The sequence below is a fragment of the Ovis aries genome, chromosome 19 (assembly GCF_016772045.2).
Source record: "Ovis aries strain OAR_USU_Benz2616 breed Rambouillet chromosome 19, ARS-UI_Ramb_v3.0, whole genome shotgun sequence".
Taxonomy (NCBI): Eukaryota; Metazoa; Chordata; class Mammalia; order Artiodactyla; family Bovidae; genus Ovis; species Ovis aries.
Genome location: NC_056072.1, coordinates 28,247,109 through 28,263,863, shown reverse-complemented (window position 1 = coordinate 28,263,863; position 16,755 = coordinate 28,247,109). Strand labels below are relative to the sequence as shown.

At 39.5% G+C, this 16,755-nt stretch overlaps 1 protein-coding gene across 2 annotated transcripts in view; it reads right to left on the bottom strand.

Annotated features, from left to right (window-relative positions):
• PDZRN3 (PDZ domain containing ring finger 3) overlaps positions 1-16,755 on the bottom strand; it is a 268,425-nt gene that overhangs the window by 225,544 nt on the left and 26,126 nt on the right. Inside the window, exon 1 of one of the 2 annotated variants that reach the window (XM_060402190.1) lies at positions 1-16,755. This exon is cut by the window's left edge and continues 12,857 nt beyond it. The exons of the other annotated variant lie outside the window; for it this stretch is intronic. The gene's annotated coding sequence lies outside the window, so the exon portion shown is untranslated. 2 annotated transcript variants of the gene reach the window in all.

The following is a 16,755-nucleotide window of genomic DNA, read 5'->3' as shown; positions in this document are numbered from 1 at the left end:
GTTTATAATAGCCAGGACATGGAAGCAACCTAGATGTCCATCAGCAGACAAATGGATAAGAAAGCTGTGGTACATATACACAATAGAGTATTACTCAGCCATTCAAAAGAATACATTTGAATCAGTTCTAACGAGGTGGATTAAACTGGAGCCTATTATACAGAGTGAAGTAAGCCAGAAAGAAAAACACCAATACAGTATACTAACACATATACATGGATTTAGAAAGATGGTAACAATAACCTTGTATGTGAGACAGCAAAAGAGACACAGATGTATAGAACAGTCTTTTGGACTCTGTGGGAGAGGGAGAGGGAGAAGGTTGGATGATTTCGGAGAATGGCATTGAAACATGTGTATCATATATGAAATGAATTGCCAGTCCAGGTTCGATGCATGATACAGGATGCTTGGGGCTGATGCACTGGGATGACCCAGAGGGATGGTATGGGGAGGGAGGTAGAAGGCGGGTTCAGGATGGGGAACACGTGTACACCTGTGGTGGATTCATGTTGATGTATGGCAAAACCAATACAATATTGTAAAGTAAAATAATAATAATAATAAATAAAATCATTCTGTTAAAAATTAAAAAATAATAAAATAAGAATTTGAGTTTCAGAGAAAATAAATAAATAAAAATAATGTCTTAATTGAAAAAAAAAAGAAACACAAGCAAATGCCTGTCTCTAAACAATTTTGGTTTCCTTCCTTGGCTCAAGGGTTCAAAGGAAAAATTAAGACAGTTGCTCTATATTACTTACCATTTTAGGGATTAATAATTCAAATTTTAAAGTCTCTGTTTGCAAACAGTATTAGAAAATAGAGCAGGGACTATGAAGACATTTCTACTGGATTTCTTGTTATTCATGTTTGCATTGTTTCTAGCTTAATTTAATTCTATGAAGACATTCATCTATTTTTGGCTTGTTGTATTTTCTCACTAATGCAGCACAGAACACAAGTCTCAAACATTTTAGCCCAGGAAGATATCAGTAAAAAGATTAAACTCTGTGTACTATGTTGGGCTGTAAACATCATCTCACTTATCATCCTGGGCGTGATATAGGGGCAAGGAGCAGTGAAGACCTTTCCCAAGGTCTTTGCTTAATGCTCTAATTTGTATTCCCCTCCAAAGAAGCCCTTAGAAAATTCTATCAAGGTTTATGGCTTCACTGACAACTTGGTTTGATAAACAACGGAATTGTTTCTTGGAGCATGTATAAAAATTCCATGGCAACAATAGTGGCTAAACTTCCATCTAAGAACATGACACATTCAAAATAAAAGGGAGTGAAGGCATCTTCCAGAACCTAATTATTCTTGATTTTATGTTGCCAAACCTGGGTCCTATGGGTGCTAAGACCCAAGACAACAAGAGGACTCTTTGCAACCCTATGGACTATAGCCCCCCAGGCTCCTTGGTCCATGGGATTTTCCAGGCAAGAATACTGGAGTGGGTTGCCATGCCCTCCTCCAGGGGATCTTGCCAATCCAGATGTTAAGCCCACGCCTCATATCTCCTACATTGGCAGGCGGGTTCTTTACCACTAGCGGCACCTGGAAAGCCCAATGAGAGGACAAAGGTGACCAGTGTCAAATATTTTCCAAATACAGTGGCAAAGCCTGTTGCTTCATAAGCAAAGAGCACAACTACTATAGGAAACTTGTACTCCATCTCACAGAAACTGAGTTAACCAGAGAATACACAATTTCCTGTATCGGATTGCTAAATATGACTAAGAGCTATGTTTTCTTAAAATATAAAGTCTGGAATTCGTAAATGAAGGCAACTTTTAAGTTTAATTTATAAAATCATTGTGGTATCTCAAAAATCAAACACCTGATTTTCTTATGCCTCATTATATTTATATTGCTTCCCCAAAATGGAACTCTACTCCTGAATTCCCCCTGGCAGGAGAAGATATATCTATTTTAAGCTGATGCTATTCCTGTATGGACAGCTGGAAGATTCCACCTGTCCAGAGGAGGTGTTGTCAAAGTATCAAATGTCCCCAAGACCTCATGACACAGTGTCACCTGCCTTTAAGGCTTCTAATGTTGGTCTTCCTGTAGTTTTACTCTCAGAAACTGGTCATATAACTTGAAAATCTGTTTCCAAGTCAGCAGGCACCCTGTTCGGTCCTGAAAGTGAAAGTGAAGTCGCTCAGTCGTGTCCAACTCTTTGCGACCCGTGGACTGTAGCCCACCAAGCTCCTCCGTCCATGGGATTCTCCAGGCAAGAATACTGGAGTGGGTTGCCATTTCCTTCTCCAGTCCTGAGAACACTGCAAATCCAGAGCTTAATCCATGTGTCCCTATTCTCTGGGGCTTAAACTCCAGCAGGACCTGCCTTGGTCCTTAACAAACTGCACATTTCACAGGGAAACCTCCTCCTTAGCGGGGCCCTACAGATGCTGAATTCAGAAGTCCAAGTAGGTGTAACTTACAAACTCCCCCCTCCTCAGATTCTGTAAGTCAGTCACCACACGTGGCACATGAAGCAGTCACATCAAATGCCAGGCAAATACACTTTTCCCTTCTGAGAGAAGAAACTACCCTGGACACCAGAACTTCACATGCAGGAGCAAGTTAGGCTTCCAAAGGCTGGACCTAGGTCCCCTCTGTAGTCAGTCCATTATGACGCAAGTGACCGCTAACTAATGCCCTCCATCTGTTGCTGGCCCACGGAATCCGTGAACTTTGCCTCTGGCAAGACGTTCCTAAGTGGAAAGTTGACAGGTAGTGGAGCTCAGATTTTTTAAATACAGTCATATGCCTTAATAAATCTGACTCCATTCTTTGGCAAGAGGCTGGAGCTTAGATGTGCCATCCACAGATGCAACAGACTCCAGGGTATAATATCAGGAAAAGACATCTGCTCTCAACATGGAAGGTACAGTTCTTTCCTCCACAGCAGAATGTTTCCAAACTCTTGGCCACTGCCTTTTAGTGAGCCATGAAATCAACTCAGTGGGTGGCAAACAGCATTAAAAGAAAAAGAATTAAATAGAAACACCAGACTTCTGAATGTAGTAAGGATAAATATCTTTCATGAACCTTTTCTTAATTTTTAGACACATACACCGAGACTCATTCACACTATTGAGTGCTGTACTGGGATTATATAAAACATATTTCTTACCAAAAAAGCTTGCAAATGCTCTTTCAAAGAGGAGGATAGCGGGAGGGGCTTTGAGGGGCAGTACTTAATTATCTATGTTTGAGATGCATAAACTGACAAATGTGCATAGTATAAACAGCTACAATTGGAATGTATATAGTATAGATTTTCAGAAATTTATCAAAACGAATAAAACTTAATCAAAGATGGATGCCCTGATATTTGGCTGTGATTCACCTCTTCACCTCTGAAATTATATTTTTTAATTTTCATTTATCTTTGGCTGCACAGGGTCTTCATTGCTGCACACAGGCTTTCTCTAGTTGCAGTGAGTTGGCCCTACTCTCTAGATGCCACGCTTGGGCTTAGTTGTTCCACCACACATGGAGACTTCCCAAACCAGCGATCAAACCCATGCCCCCTGTGTTGGCAGGAGGACCAAACCCTGGACCGCCAGGGAAGCCCCTGAAATTCTTTAGCAGGGATGAAACTATTCCTCCTTGTGGTGGACTCTAACCTCCAAAAGCTCCTTCATTCCTCTGCCCCAAACTCAAGTGTCTACAAAAACTATCGCTCCAATTGGCACGTGGCCGCAGCGGGCAAGATGAAGTCCAGAGCACCTGATGTTACTGAAGCTTGTGTTAAAGGACCTGACTGACAGGATAAGCAGGTCATTCCATTGTCAATCTCCAACCTGTCCGATTTCATTGAAGAAAGTGAAAGTGTCTGTCACTCAGTCGTGGCAGACTCTTTGTGACTCCATGGACTACAGCCTGCGAGGCTCCTCTGGCCACAGAATTCTCCAGTTCCTTTTCCAGGGGATCTTCTGGACCCAGGGATTGAACCAGAGTTCCCCTTATTGGAGGCAGATTCTTTACTATCTGAACCTTCAAGGGAAGCTCTTGCATCTAGGGGACAGAGTCAATTTGAGCCTAAGTGTTTGTAACATTGTTTGATAAAATAAATGTTATCTATGTTTACCATGCAGGACGTGATTAATGTCCATCTTATGTCCATCCTGATGTATTTCCACAGCCTGAGCATATGAACTGATCATTATCCAGATGAAGACTAGCATGGGGTCAGCACCCCAGAATCTCCCCTGGGGCTCCCAGTCAACATCCTCACTTCTAATCCCAAAGGATAATTTTGTTCTTAAAGAGAAAGCAAGACTCAGGATCAGAGTATTCCCCAAGCAACAGCATCTGGATTAAACTGACCAACTCTACACTTTCAATGTATTTATTTCTACTGTTGCCTTTTATTTACAGCACAAAATGGCTTTCCACTTGCAATCATGACATAAAGTTTCCTTTTAAAAGAAATCTAGGTGAAACAAAAGCATGTTTCTTTAAGAGCAGTATTAAGCGCTGAACAAAACAGGTGGTGTATAAACACACAAACTGAGTGGGTGGTATGCAACTGACCCGAGTTTGAGAAACGCTTGTTCTTGTTCATGTTTGCTGATCAGCGTGAAATGCTAAATTGGCTTAGCTGACTGACTATCCCCAACCCTGATTTTCCAAGGATGACAGTAGCTTCTCTCTTTTGCTCCGGGGTGTATCAGAAGGACTAATTTCTCTCTCACATTGTCTTACAATAGTTAAGGTTGGTGCTCTCAGGAGATGATACAATACTATTTTTCTAACCCTCTGGCTTGTACTTCTTACACACATCACGCTTAATCAAGGCTGGACTAAGTTGATTCTGAATAAAAAGAAATACACTGATCTTTCTCTTCTTAAATTTTTTTCTATTTCAAGTTTTAAAAGGTCACTTAGAACTGGGATCAACTATAACAACAGGCCACAAACAGATCATATTGAATGCCTTTGGTGTTCTAATTATGGCAAAAAGCAACAAACCCTTCCTTACACTTAACTTTCAAACAAACTGAAGGAGAAAGGAAAACATCATTTCAATAGAAGTAACAACTTCCTTCCTTGTCCTCGTCTCTCTGAATTAGTGTAACATCCTGTACAATCTACTAAACCTAGTAAATGTAGCAGAGGAGACTATCTGCATTTCACTTATAAGATGTACTAAACACATCAGGCAAATTAGCTTAATCTTACCTATGAACAGACTTTGAAGGTAATTAAACAACCTTGTCAAAACAAAGATTTCCTGGCCTGCACTTTACATAATACCGCATGTCCAAAGGATTCTTCTTTCATTTCTCACCAAGTATAAACAGAGGTTATTAAATAGGGATTATATTCAAAACAGCTTAAAACTTCATCCAATTTGTCCTGGGTCCACAATGACCAACTCACACAAAATAAAGGCAAAATCTCTCAAGTAACTCATCTGAAGTCAATATATTCAGGCATATACACTCACTCCCAGATTCATAAACATGCATATTCCTACATGGAGTCATACATACACCCGCAGTTTCTACAAGCTCTTTAAGCAATCTTAAAAAAAAAAAAACAACTTATTTGTCAAAACACAGTTTATTAAAGGTTTATGACTAATTAAAGTTAAAATGTGGTTTAGAACTTGATGAAAATGCAGATACTGAGGCTAAAGTAACGCTTCTCTGAAAATGATGAATCTAAAAAAGATTCAGCCAAATGCGGCATTTAATGTCTTTCTTCTATCTGATGTTTCCCTCTGCCATTTCAAATACCAAATGCAATTAGTCCTTCAGATATACCCACATGCTGATCAGGGCAGCTCAACAGAGAAATTATAAACTTTTCCAACTTTGCTACTTACTACCTTTAATTCTCCAAAAGCAAAGGGGAAAGTTTTTTCCAGTTTTCAATTTTAACTTTTAGCCACCAAGGAAAATTAAGATGGTACTCTACTGATAGTATTAATGTTTTGAACTTTCAATAAAAATATGATAAAAATTTTTTTCTTGCTTGATTCCCCCTTTTAAAATTCCTTTATCACCAGCAATTCTATTCCAAGCCCCCTATATATGTTAATATTCCCCTGTAGTTCCTATAAGCATAATGACTCAGATATTTCAGAGAATGATGCAAAGTATTTGAAATCCAGTAACATTACTATAAAAAACATACTTCATCCTGTTTTACATGTGCTCTTATCAATTCATTTAAGCTAGAGTTTAGAACAATAAATGAAAATAATATATACTCCATATGCATTAATACCCTGTGATTAAGCAAACTGATTAGTTTTTAATCAAGATAATGCTTAATACCAGGGTTTTTTTTTTTCATCTTAACTATTTACCATATATATACATTTTTCTACATTGGTGTATTGCATTCATATCAATATACAAAAATGTTACCCTACAAAGAACATGATGCATCTTGCCATCTTAAGTGAAGATTTGGTTCAAAGAAATACAAACTCCATAATTTTAAGAAAATTCCAATATTCCTCATGAGTCAGGATAAAAATGTAAATTTTAATCTATTCCGGCACTTTAAAAACAGCTGATATTAAAACGCAATCATTTTATTTTTAGAACAGTGAAGTCAGCACATATGCAATGAATTACCAGCTTCACACTAAGATATAAACTAAGAATTACTCCTGATTGATCAATTACTAAGATTTATATGGCCTTAGGAAGTGACAGCTCTTTCTCCATCCAGATTCAAAGGGCCACTAATTAAATAAAAGAAATCTAAAACAAATTAAAGTGATCTAGTCACAACTGTAATTTTGGGTTTATGAAACCATGCCACACAGCAGTATCAAAGTGCTGGCTTGTTGCAAGGTCCTAGTCCAGGCCCTGCAGAACGACAGGAAACACAGCAAAGCTAACCACCTGTGGAGCGTTTATTCTGGAGCCAAATTTACAGTTTTCAGACACACGTATTATACTCTTTATTGCAGCAACCCTGGGATATATGTACAGGCAGACCTTGTTTTCTTGTGCCTTGTCTTTAATAGAGCTTTGAAGATTACTAGGTTTCTTACAAACGGAAGGTCTGTGGCAAAGCTGAGTGAGGCAGTTCTATTGACATCATTTTCAACAGCGTTTGCTTGCTGTGTGTCTCTGTGTCACACTTTGATAGTTCTCACAATATTTCAAACATTTTCACAACTATTATGCTTGCTATGGTGATCTGTGATCAGTGACGTTAGGCATTTTTTAGCAATAAAGTATTTTTAAAATAAGGTCTGTACATTTTTTAAGATAGAATGCTATTGCCACTTAACAGTATAGCATGAATGTCACTTTTAAATGCTCTGGCAAACCAAGAAAGTTTGTGTGACTCGCTTTATTGTGATATTTGCTTTACTGCAGTGGACCTGCAGCGCCCCCCTGGTATGCCCACACGGTTTTCATATTTCACAGAAGAAAGCACTGCTGGGAGAGAAGAAACTTGTCCAAGTTTGCGAGGCTGGCAATAGGAAAACTAGAACTAAAAATCTGATCTGAGTCCAGAGTCCACTGACTCCTAACCACTCTATATGCTGACTGCCTGTCTTATGACCCTTGTGTCAGCCACCTTCTTCTGTCCACTGGTCTGACACGGAAACTTCCCAGAGCCAGGGACCACATACGAGCTCACCATTCATTCTGGCCTATCTCAGTATTAGGGAGACTACAACTTGCCTCCAACAGGTGAACACACGCCTGCTGATGGTTTTTCTTCTACCGGGGGTCTAAGAACTCACATAACATAAAGATTTTCAACAAGCCCATGACCCGTGATCACTCTATATAGTCTATTACCTCTTCAACTCTTTAAATAAACACCTAATATGAGTTGCATGTCTTTGGTTAATGAATTCTCAAATCAACATGTGTAGAAACACTAATGTCCCAGCAACAGTCACTCTAGGAAAAGAACAAAAACTGCCTCCCTTGATTACAGTCTGTCAGCAGCTTCTATTCTGCCCCAAAGGTTCTCCAGATATTGAAAAATAAAACATAAGTATATTTAGCTTATTTTGGACTCAGAGGGAGAGGGAGAGGGTGGGATGATTTGGGAGAATGGCATTCTAACATGTATACTATCATGTAAGAATTGAATCGCCAGTCTATGTCTGATGCAGGATACAGCATGCATGGGGCTGGTGCATGGGGATGACCCGGAGAGATGTTATGGGGAGGGAGGTGGGAGGGGGGTTCATGTTTGGGAATGCATGTAAGAATTAAAGATTTTAAAATTTTAAAAAAAAAAAACTTAAAAAAAAATAAATTAAAATAAAATAAAATAAAATAAATAAAAATAAAAAAACAGACTGTCATGTTTCTTTGGGGAGTGGCTAAGAAACCACAGGCTGTTAGGCTTCTAGTTCTCTTGGTCCCCAGAGCTGTCAACTGACTCACTAGGAATAGCAGGAAAAGAGAAAGTGATAAAGGATGGAAATTGAGAGACTCAAACAAGCCAAAAGGAAGCAGGGAGTGCCATCCTCAGGAGAAGACGGGGTGGGACCCAGGCGCTCTGCACTTCAAATGACAGTCAAAATAGATACAGACAAGTAGAGAAAACAAAACCAAAGGTCCCTCGGAGCGGGGTGGCAGAGAACGGCGTCCCAGCTGCCCTCCCCTGGAGGCTCATGGGAACCATTCGCCATCATCAGACAAAGCTGCTGCAGCTTCCCACCCTGGGCTATAGGGAGTCTTCAGTGAAAGTGGCGTAACCGCAAATCAGCACTTGTAGCTGCCAATCCGACCGAGTCTTCACTGTGGAATTCCCACGGACAGTTCACAATCCAGCACTCCCTCCTCCTGCCCAGGCCCCTCATCTGTAGGCCCTGTGCTCAGATTTTGTTTCCAAATGAGGTGGACCCACTGCTTTGAAAGGTTCCCCCAGGGCTTCTCCCACAGAGCTTATTTTACATACAATTCGTAGTTGTCAGACCATCCCAAACATCCTGGAGTAGGAAATGGCAACCCACTGCAGTATTCTTGCCTGGAAAATTCCATGGACAGAGGAGCCTGGCAGGCTACAGTTCGTAGGGTCGCAAAGAGTCATACACGCAGTCCAAACATTCCTTCCAAATTTAATAAAAGTGCGTCTAGCTCTTTGTGTCTTATACCAACAGACTGAAAGACAAAAGCTCATTTAAAAAAAAATCGTGACATGGGTTCTTGTTCTGAAAACCCCCACACTTAAGGGTCGAGAAGACAACTGAACAGAAACTGTGTCTTATCTGCACTGTTGTCAAGGATTTGCTGTTTTGCTGTTGTTGGGAAATTACCAAAGACTTAATTTTTGGACCTAATCTTCATCGGAAAAATTTAATGGGGATGCCAGTCACTTCTGATTTATCCTTGATTTTAAAGCACTTTGTGGAAGAGCTAATTAACTCTTCTTACTAAGGGTTGACCCAGAGGGACAGATTTAAAATTTCTGTGAAGTCACAACTCCCACACAATACAGTGTCAAGAGACAGTGAACTCGAATCATCTGGGCAGAGAATGGATGGGAGGGGGTGCGTCTACAGGCTGCCCACACAGTCTGTACCCGAGGCCACGTGCTAGGAGCTGGTGGAAAAGAGAACGGCAGGTAACTTCTGAAGGAAACATACAAGCAGGAGTCAACACTGTGATACATGAAATTCAAAAGAAACTTCTAGCTCACCACAGTTTTCACTTTCACTGTTTTTGTGGATTATAAAAATGAACACTCACTTCTGGGCAGAAGAATTCCAACATTCTGGAAATGTGACTTTAAAAACTTAAAAGTTTCCCCATAATCCCACTCTACAACTTTATTTAAAACCTTAGAATGTTTTATTAAGGCAGAGTATTTTTTTTCCTGTGAAAAGACTAATATATATACAAATGCCTTTAAAACAAACTGCCCCACAGCACATGTTCCAGTCTTCACTTAGTGTATCTGGCTGGTGTACAGTGATGTCTGTTACAAAGATGTTCGCTGAAAACCCTAGTCTGCCGTTTCTATTCTTTTTGAAAAACTGGTTTTAATGGCAAAATTGTAACAAGAAAATAACCACAGCAATAAAACCAAGTCACTACAATCATTAGAAAAAAATTAATACATATTATTTTTTTAAGGCAACTGGGAGTAAAGAGGAAATACTCGGTGTTAATTGATCACATTGTTAATTCTGGAAAGTATATCTTCCTAAATTAAATTACATCAAGGTTTTCTCAACAGTCCTATAGTAGCACTACATTCTGGCTAAAATATGCAAGGGAAAAACAAATCTCAGAAGTATTATTGCTGACTGATACACTTGGCTTTGGTATTGAGTTCTTGTATAAGATACTAAAATTTTAATTTGAAAAACAAAACAAAACAATTCTTTATATTTGCACTTAACAGCAAAACTCCTTTGACTTACGTTATCTTCAGGCTCTACCCAAACAACATGACAGGCATGGGAGGCAGGGTGTAATTCTCTTCTTGTTTTAGAGATGAAGAAATTGAGGCTCAGCATTTAGGACACTAAAACCACAGAGTGAATAACTGAGTAGAAACCTAAACCTGGGGTTTAGGTTTAATTTTTATTTAAATCTCAGGGCTCTTTCCACCTCAGTGCGTGCCTTCCAATAGCAAAGAAAGGAGTTGCCTTAATTTTGCCAGAACTTCTACTGCTGCAGTACAGATTATAAGAATAGATGGAAGTGAAAAGAGTCCTTAAACAGCGGGGGAAAAAACCAAGATCCAACAAAGGTATTGTTTTCTGTATTTTACATCTGAAGACTGAAAAGAATGGCTGATACATTATTATTAAATATGCACTATGCCAACAAAAGCTGATACATTATTATTAAATACGCACTTTGCCAATGAAAGGAGACTCATTACTTCCAAATGATAATGTTGTCATTCCAAAAACATCTGAGTCCATCCAGAGATAACAAATCCAGAGTTAAGCTGTCACCCCACCTCTCTTGTGTCCAAGGCAAACATCTCTAAATGGTCACTACATTCATCCCTCTCAACCCAGATACTGTCTCAGAATCCTTTCACAATGCAATCCAGGGTTCAACACTGGCACCAACTGCAGTTAGTATCTAAGATGAAACTCTAGTCTCTGCCTCTGGAAACAGAGCTGAAATCCATTACTAATAAGGGGTCTCTAAAACCTGTTTATTTTTGCAGCTAAAAAAGAATTTCTCAACATAGCTTGAATTATACCATCTCTTTCATCAAAACAGAGTATTTGTGTAACTGAGACAAAGTTAGATATCTCAGATTGACAAGAACAGGTCATACTTCTTAAGACAGTAATTGATACAGAATTCTTTCCTCTCTGCTGAGTGTGGCGCACGTCAGTACAGAGGACAGGGGCAGAGACCACATGTTTATTTTGAATATTACCCCCAAATGACTTGTGCATATCTCTGCCTGTTTAGCAACAGTAAGTTTCCTGTACACAGTTACACAAGAAATACTGAACCTTTCTTTCCCCTATCATGAAAGAAGAGTATAATTATAAAATCATATACTTTATAGCATATTTTTCCTGAAGAAATGGAAATAAAAATAGTGCGGAGATATTTTAAATAATTTCCATCAACAATTTTTAGTTCACTGATAACATCTAAGTAAATATCAGTGAGTTGATTCAAAAGAAGAGAGTATATTCATTACTATTTCAAAAGGGATCCCACTAGGAGTTACCAATTCTCAAAGGAGAAGGAAAAAATTAACCATGCAGATTTGGATTGGAATTGGACGTAATGTTACAGGCATAGTTTTCAAAATATTAATACATAAAAGGATGAATGAAGAAATACATGGAGAGGTGTGCTGTTGTTGACGATAATGTTGTGTGCATGCATAGATGTTTATATTTTCTAACTGTCTGCTGAGAGTGCCTAGGAACAATGAAACCTCAAGTGTAACAATCATGCTAGCAGAAAATTTTGATTTCTAAATGCCACTCATGCTCCACTCAATGGAGTTAGAGCTACTTAGAAAAAAAGTGGATTCTAGAGTTGGGGCCAGCAAAGTACAAGATGAGCTCGGGACACCTTGAGGTTCTAAAAAGTAACAAGTGCTCAAAAAGTGATGGGAACACATCAAAGGATAGAGGAACTAGTTAGAAAGAGGTCCTTCTGGCCCAAACTGGCAACGTGAACACAAATTTTAAGATTCCGTGAGTCCATACTGAAACCGGCAAAAAGAGAGATGGAGATAGAAAAAATAGGGAGGAAAAAACACTTTTTCTTACAACTAATAAACACAGAAGGAATGTAGTCAGTAAACCACCATTTGTCATCCATTGTAATAATAAACAATTCAAGGAAAACCTATAAGTGGATGTGAAAATCAGCGTACGAGAGTCTTAACAGGATATTAACACAACCTCAACAAAGCCCCTCTACCCCAACAAGATACAAGAAAAAAGGAGAAAACAGCACCTGCACAGCAGAGAAATCTGGCAGACAGGCCTCAACCAAGCAGTCCTAGCTAGCATCACCAATAAAAGGACAAAGTGACATCACGTGACTCTTGACAGGATGCACTGAGGAGGACACACCATCTCTTCTCCTACCCAGAATGTAGGACCGGAATCCATACCAAATTGAGAAAGGTTATACAAAAGACCTAGCTTGCATTCTGCAAAAGTATCAGTAGCAAGGAAGACAAAACTGAGGCACTGCTCTAAAGGAAAGGAAACTAAAGATACAGGACAACGAAATAAAACCTATGATGATCTGGGATTTGCTCTTGCTATCACAGACATCATATGCTCAAAAATCTGACTAAATGTAGATGAGACAACAGTATCCTACCAATGTGTATTCCCTGATTTAGATAACTGGACTGCAGTTATATAACAGAATGTCTTATTCCTAAGAAGTACACACTGATGTATTTAGGAACAGGGGGTAGAGACAGAAAAGGATAAAGTAGACGTTAACTGAGGGAATCTTGGTAGAGACTGTAGAGGAATTCATTGATGTAAGTCTGAAATTATGTCAAAATAAAAAATAAACAGAAAAAAAGAGCATCTTCTATTGCTTTTCCTAAAACTAAATGCCTTTTCAGATGAATCCATTTGCCATTCTGCAACTTTAGTTGGTGGGAGAATATTAGCTTCACTAAGTAAAATCCTGCTTTACCAAGGGGCCTAGTTTGGGAATGGAAGACAGTGTTAATTCATTCTAGTCAACTCTGACTCAGACTTTTCAGCAATGACACACTAACTAAAGCTGGAGAAAACAGAGAACGACTGATTTACACAAAGGCCACTGAGGATACACAACTTCTGTGACTACATGCCTCAGTCTCCAAATCATAACACTCCTGAGATGAACACGTATTTACAGAGGACTGTACAAAATAAAGGTAACTGGCAACAGAGGGCTTAACTCTCCTGCCTTCACTGCATTTGGAGAATTGCATTTATTATCCTAAAGCAGAAACAGGACCTTGCATTTAACCCAGACAACTGTTAGAGAAACTCACTTACCACCAAATGAGAGGTGAGCACGATGAACAAGCTTCTGTATGAGGCGCCTGGCATCATAAGGTTTGGGAATAGGACAAATCTCTACCCCAGTCATCCTCTTTGGGGTCCCTATCATACCCAGAGGTACTGGTGGAAATCTACGGAAGTGATTTTCACTGTCGCAAAGATCGAGGTGGGGACTAGGGATGCTAGAAGCCCTACACTGCACAGAGTCTTGGATAGTGAAGGATTATTCGACTTTCAGGATTACTTCCCCATATCATTCCAGACAATAGTAAAGACAAAATAACACACTTTTAATAAGTACCCGAGAGCAGACTCTAACTCTGTTTTACATATAAACACTAAGGGGGTTTTGGGGGTTGCAATTTAAATACATACAGATTACACACCCATTTTCTCAGCAGAATTACTCACCACAGCATAAAGGTGAAAGCAAGCCAAACATCCATCAATGGAGAAACGGGTAAACAAAATATGGTATATACTTCTACACATACAGTAGAATAGCATTCACCTTTAAAAAGAAAGGAATCCTGACACAAGCTACAAGCACACAGACAATCTTGAAGGACACGGTGCTTACTCATTCGCTTACACAGAAAGATAAATGCTGTGTGATTCCACTTACATGGGGCACACAGAGTTGTCAAATGCAAAGAAACAGAAAGTAGAAGGGGGTAACCAGGACCTGGGTGAGGGGGACAGGGGTGGTTTAGTGGCTACAGTTCTAGTTCGGGAAGAGGAAAAAGTTCTGGAGATGGGACGGTGGTGATGGCTGCAGGACTGCACGCGTGTACTTAACGCCACAGGAAAGTACACTTCAAAATAGAGACAACAGTTAACTGTATGTTATGTATATTTTACCACAATAAAAAAAATACATACACACAGATGTGTGTAGATCAAAGGAAGACTGCAGTTTTTTTGTGCCATATCATAACCACAATCTGTTCACCACCCTGGAAAACGCAAGCGTGGAGGGCGATGCCTGAATCCATTGCACCGCCCACGTGGACCCAGCAGACAAGGAGCTGTGTAACCATGGCAATAAACATCACAGCGTCTTCTAATGTTGTCGTGCCTGAGCGTTTACACACTGATCCATACATTTTTTTATAAATGATCTCCCTTTTGTTCTTCTATTCCATGACAGTACAATATCCACCGCTGGGTGCGTATGTATTGGGTTGGTCAGAAAGTTGATTCTGGTTTTTCCGTAAATCAGCTGATGGAGAAACCTAAAGGAACTTTCTGGCCAAACCAATATATAAAAGTTAGTTGTGAATTTTGTTTCATGATAGTATTGATGGCATTTCACAGTATTTCTTAAAAAACCAAGGTGAGTGTGCTTGGCTCTGATGTGGGTGGGATCTACAGTTCCATCCTTAGGGAACAAAGAGCAGTAGGAACAGGGTAACTGCTGACAACTCTGCTGAGGACAAGACTCACTTGGTCCCTATGGATTTAATATAAGCAACCTTTCATCGGAATCAAAGGTCTTACAGTCAAAGTCTCGCGGGACTTTGCCCACTCCTCTGAAAACGAAGCAATCTGACAGAAAACTAGAAAACCCCTGACTCTTCTTAGTGATAAAACCCACATGCACACTTAAAATAATCAAATTCATGCCTGGTAATAAACTCAGACAGAGATGAGGTGAACCGGGGAACATTATTTTCAGGCATGGGAATCACTGCGTCATGTCAAAAGAGATTAGAATCTGACTGAGAAGGGCACGGGGTGTCAACTGCAATAACACATCTACTGTTCCTCTATTGGGATCATCCCTTTTTCCATCTCAACACTGGGAACATGATTAATATTTTACATACTGTCCAAAAGCAGAATGTGACTTACCAGAAACTGTACTGAACACTTCAAATACAGATCCCCGCTTTGCCAAGAGAAAATCCTGCCCAGCTGTACATTGCTCATTTGCAAAACATAAGAGCAATGAAATTCCATTACTTAGAGAAACTGGCTGTTCCACCAAACCCTTGGCAACGGAAGCTGTACTTATCTTTTGGAACAATAGTCTCAGAAAATGTATTCTCTCTCTCTCTTCACAGAAGACGTTAAAGGATGCATTTGAACTCTTAAAAGAGCGTCCTGCCCAAACAAATTCCTGGAAGGGAAAATCCACTCTGCTGACCTGGGAAGTAGGAAGACTGACCCTAAAACATGCTGCAGAAAGAGTTCCAAGTTTAAGAACTCTTTAAAAAGTCAAGGAGGATGTAGCATGGTTAATAATGTCCTTAAAACAAGATCAAGTATCCTTTTAGTAAGTAAGTTTCCACACTGCATCCCCTCTTTCTAATGAGTAACTCTTTTTTTTTTTTTTTTTCAGTCTTTCCGGAAACTGATCTGATTTCTTTACTTTTGGGTTTGCTTATATACCTTTTGTTACACATAGGGATGAATACAGAGTCACGTGGGGGTCAGCAGTCCTGACCTTTATCAAAATCAGGTGCTTCACATAAATGTATAAAAAAAAAGGTACATCATCTTCTGGCCATGAGTGAGACCTGCTGACATTTTATGATCCTTTCTTTCTTTTTTTTTATTTTATTTTTATTTTATTTTATTTTTTTTTGTTGGTCTTTTATTTAATTTTTTTAATGAGTAACTCTTATACCATAACTTGTTTAGTTTGTTTTCTTGGGGAGATAAAACCATCTATTTTCCTGAGGATATAAACTTCCCTGAACTGTGCTGCTTTGAACATCGCAGAAATCATCCAAATTAGACCAGAAAAGCGAGACTCTGTCTTTCTCTTCCCAAGGTTCCCTTCCCAGAAGCATGTGGCCACTTTTCTGTTATGTAAGTCTCCCTTGTGGCTTATCCCATGGCCAGAGCTTCCAGTCAAACGTCTGAAATAGGCCAGAAATACACTCAAGAAGTATAGATACTATGCAAATGTGTTGGGAACATAGAACATCCAGTGGTCATAGGGCCATTTTTCTAGTTTCCTATTTAACGTGCTATATTAAGGCAACAGCACATGGGTGAGCTTTTTATGGGCTTCAACGTCTCATCCTGGATTCTCACATTTAATTTTTTTCCCCTCATAGCAATTCCAACAAATTGAGCCCACATATTCACCCATTAAAAAGAACAATCAAAATTGTCAAAATCACAAACAAAAAACAGTCACATATCAAACTTTGCAATGAGAGCCCACACAAGCAGGCCACATAAACAACTCTTGCCCTTTCAGCAGCTCGGGGCAGGCTAGGACACTGACCCTATTCCCAAGGGTCCTATGATTGGGCAGAAGTAGCTACCTC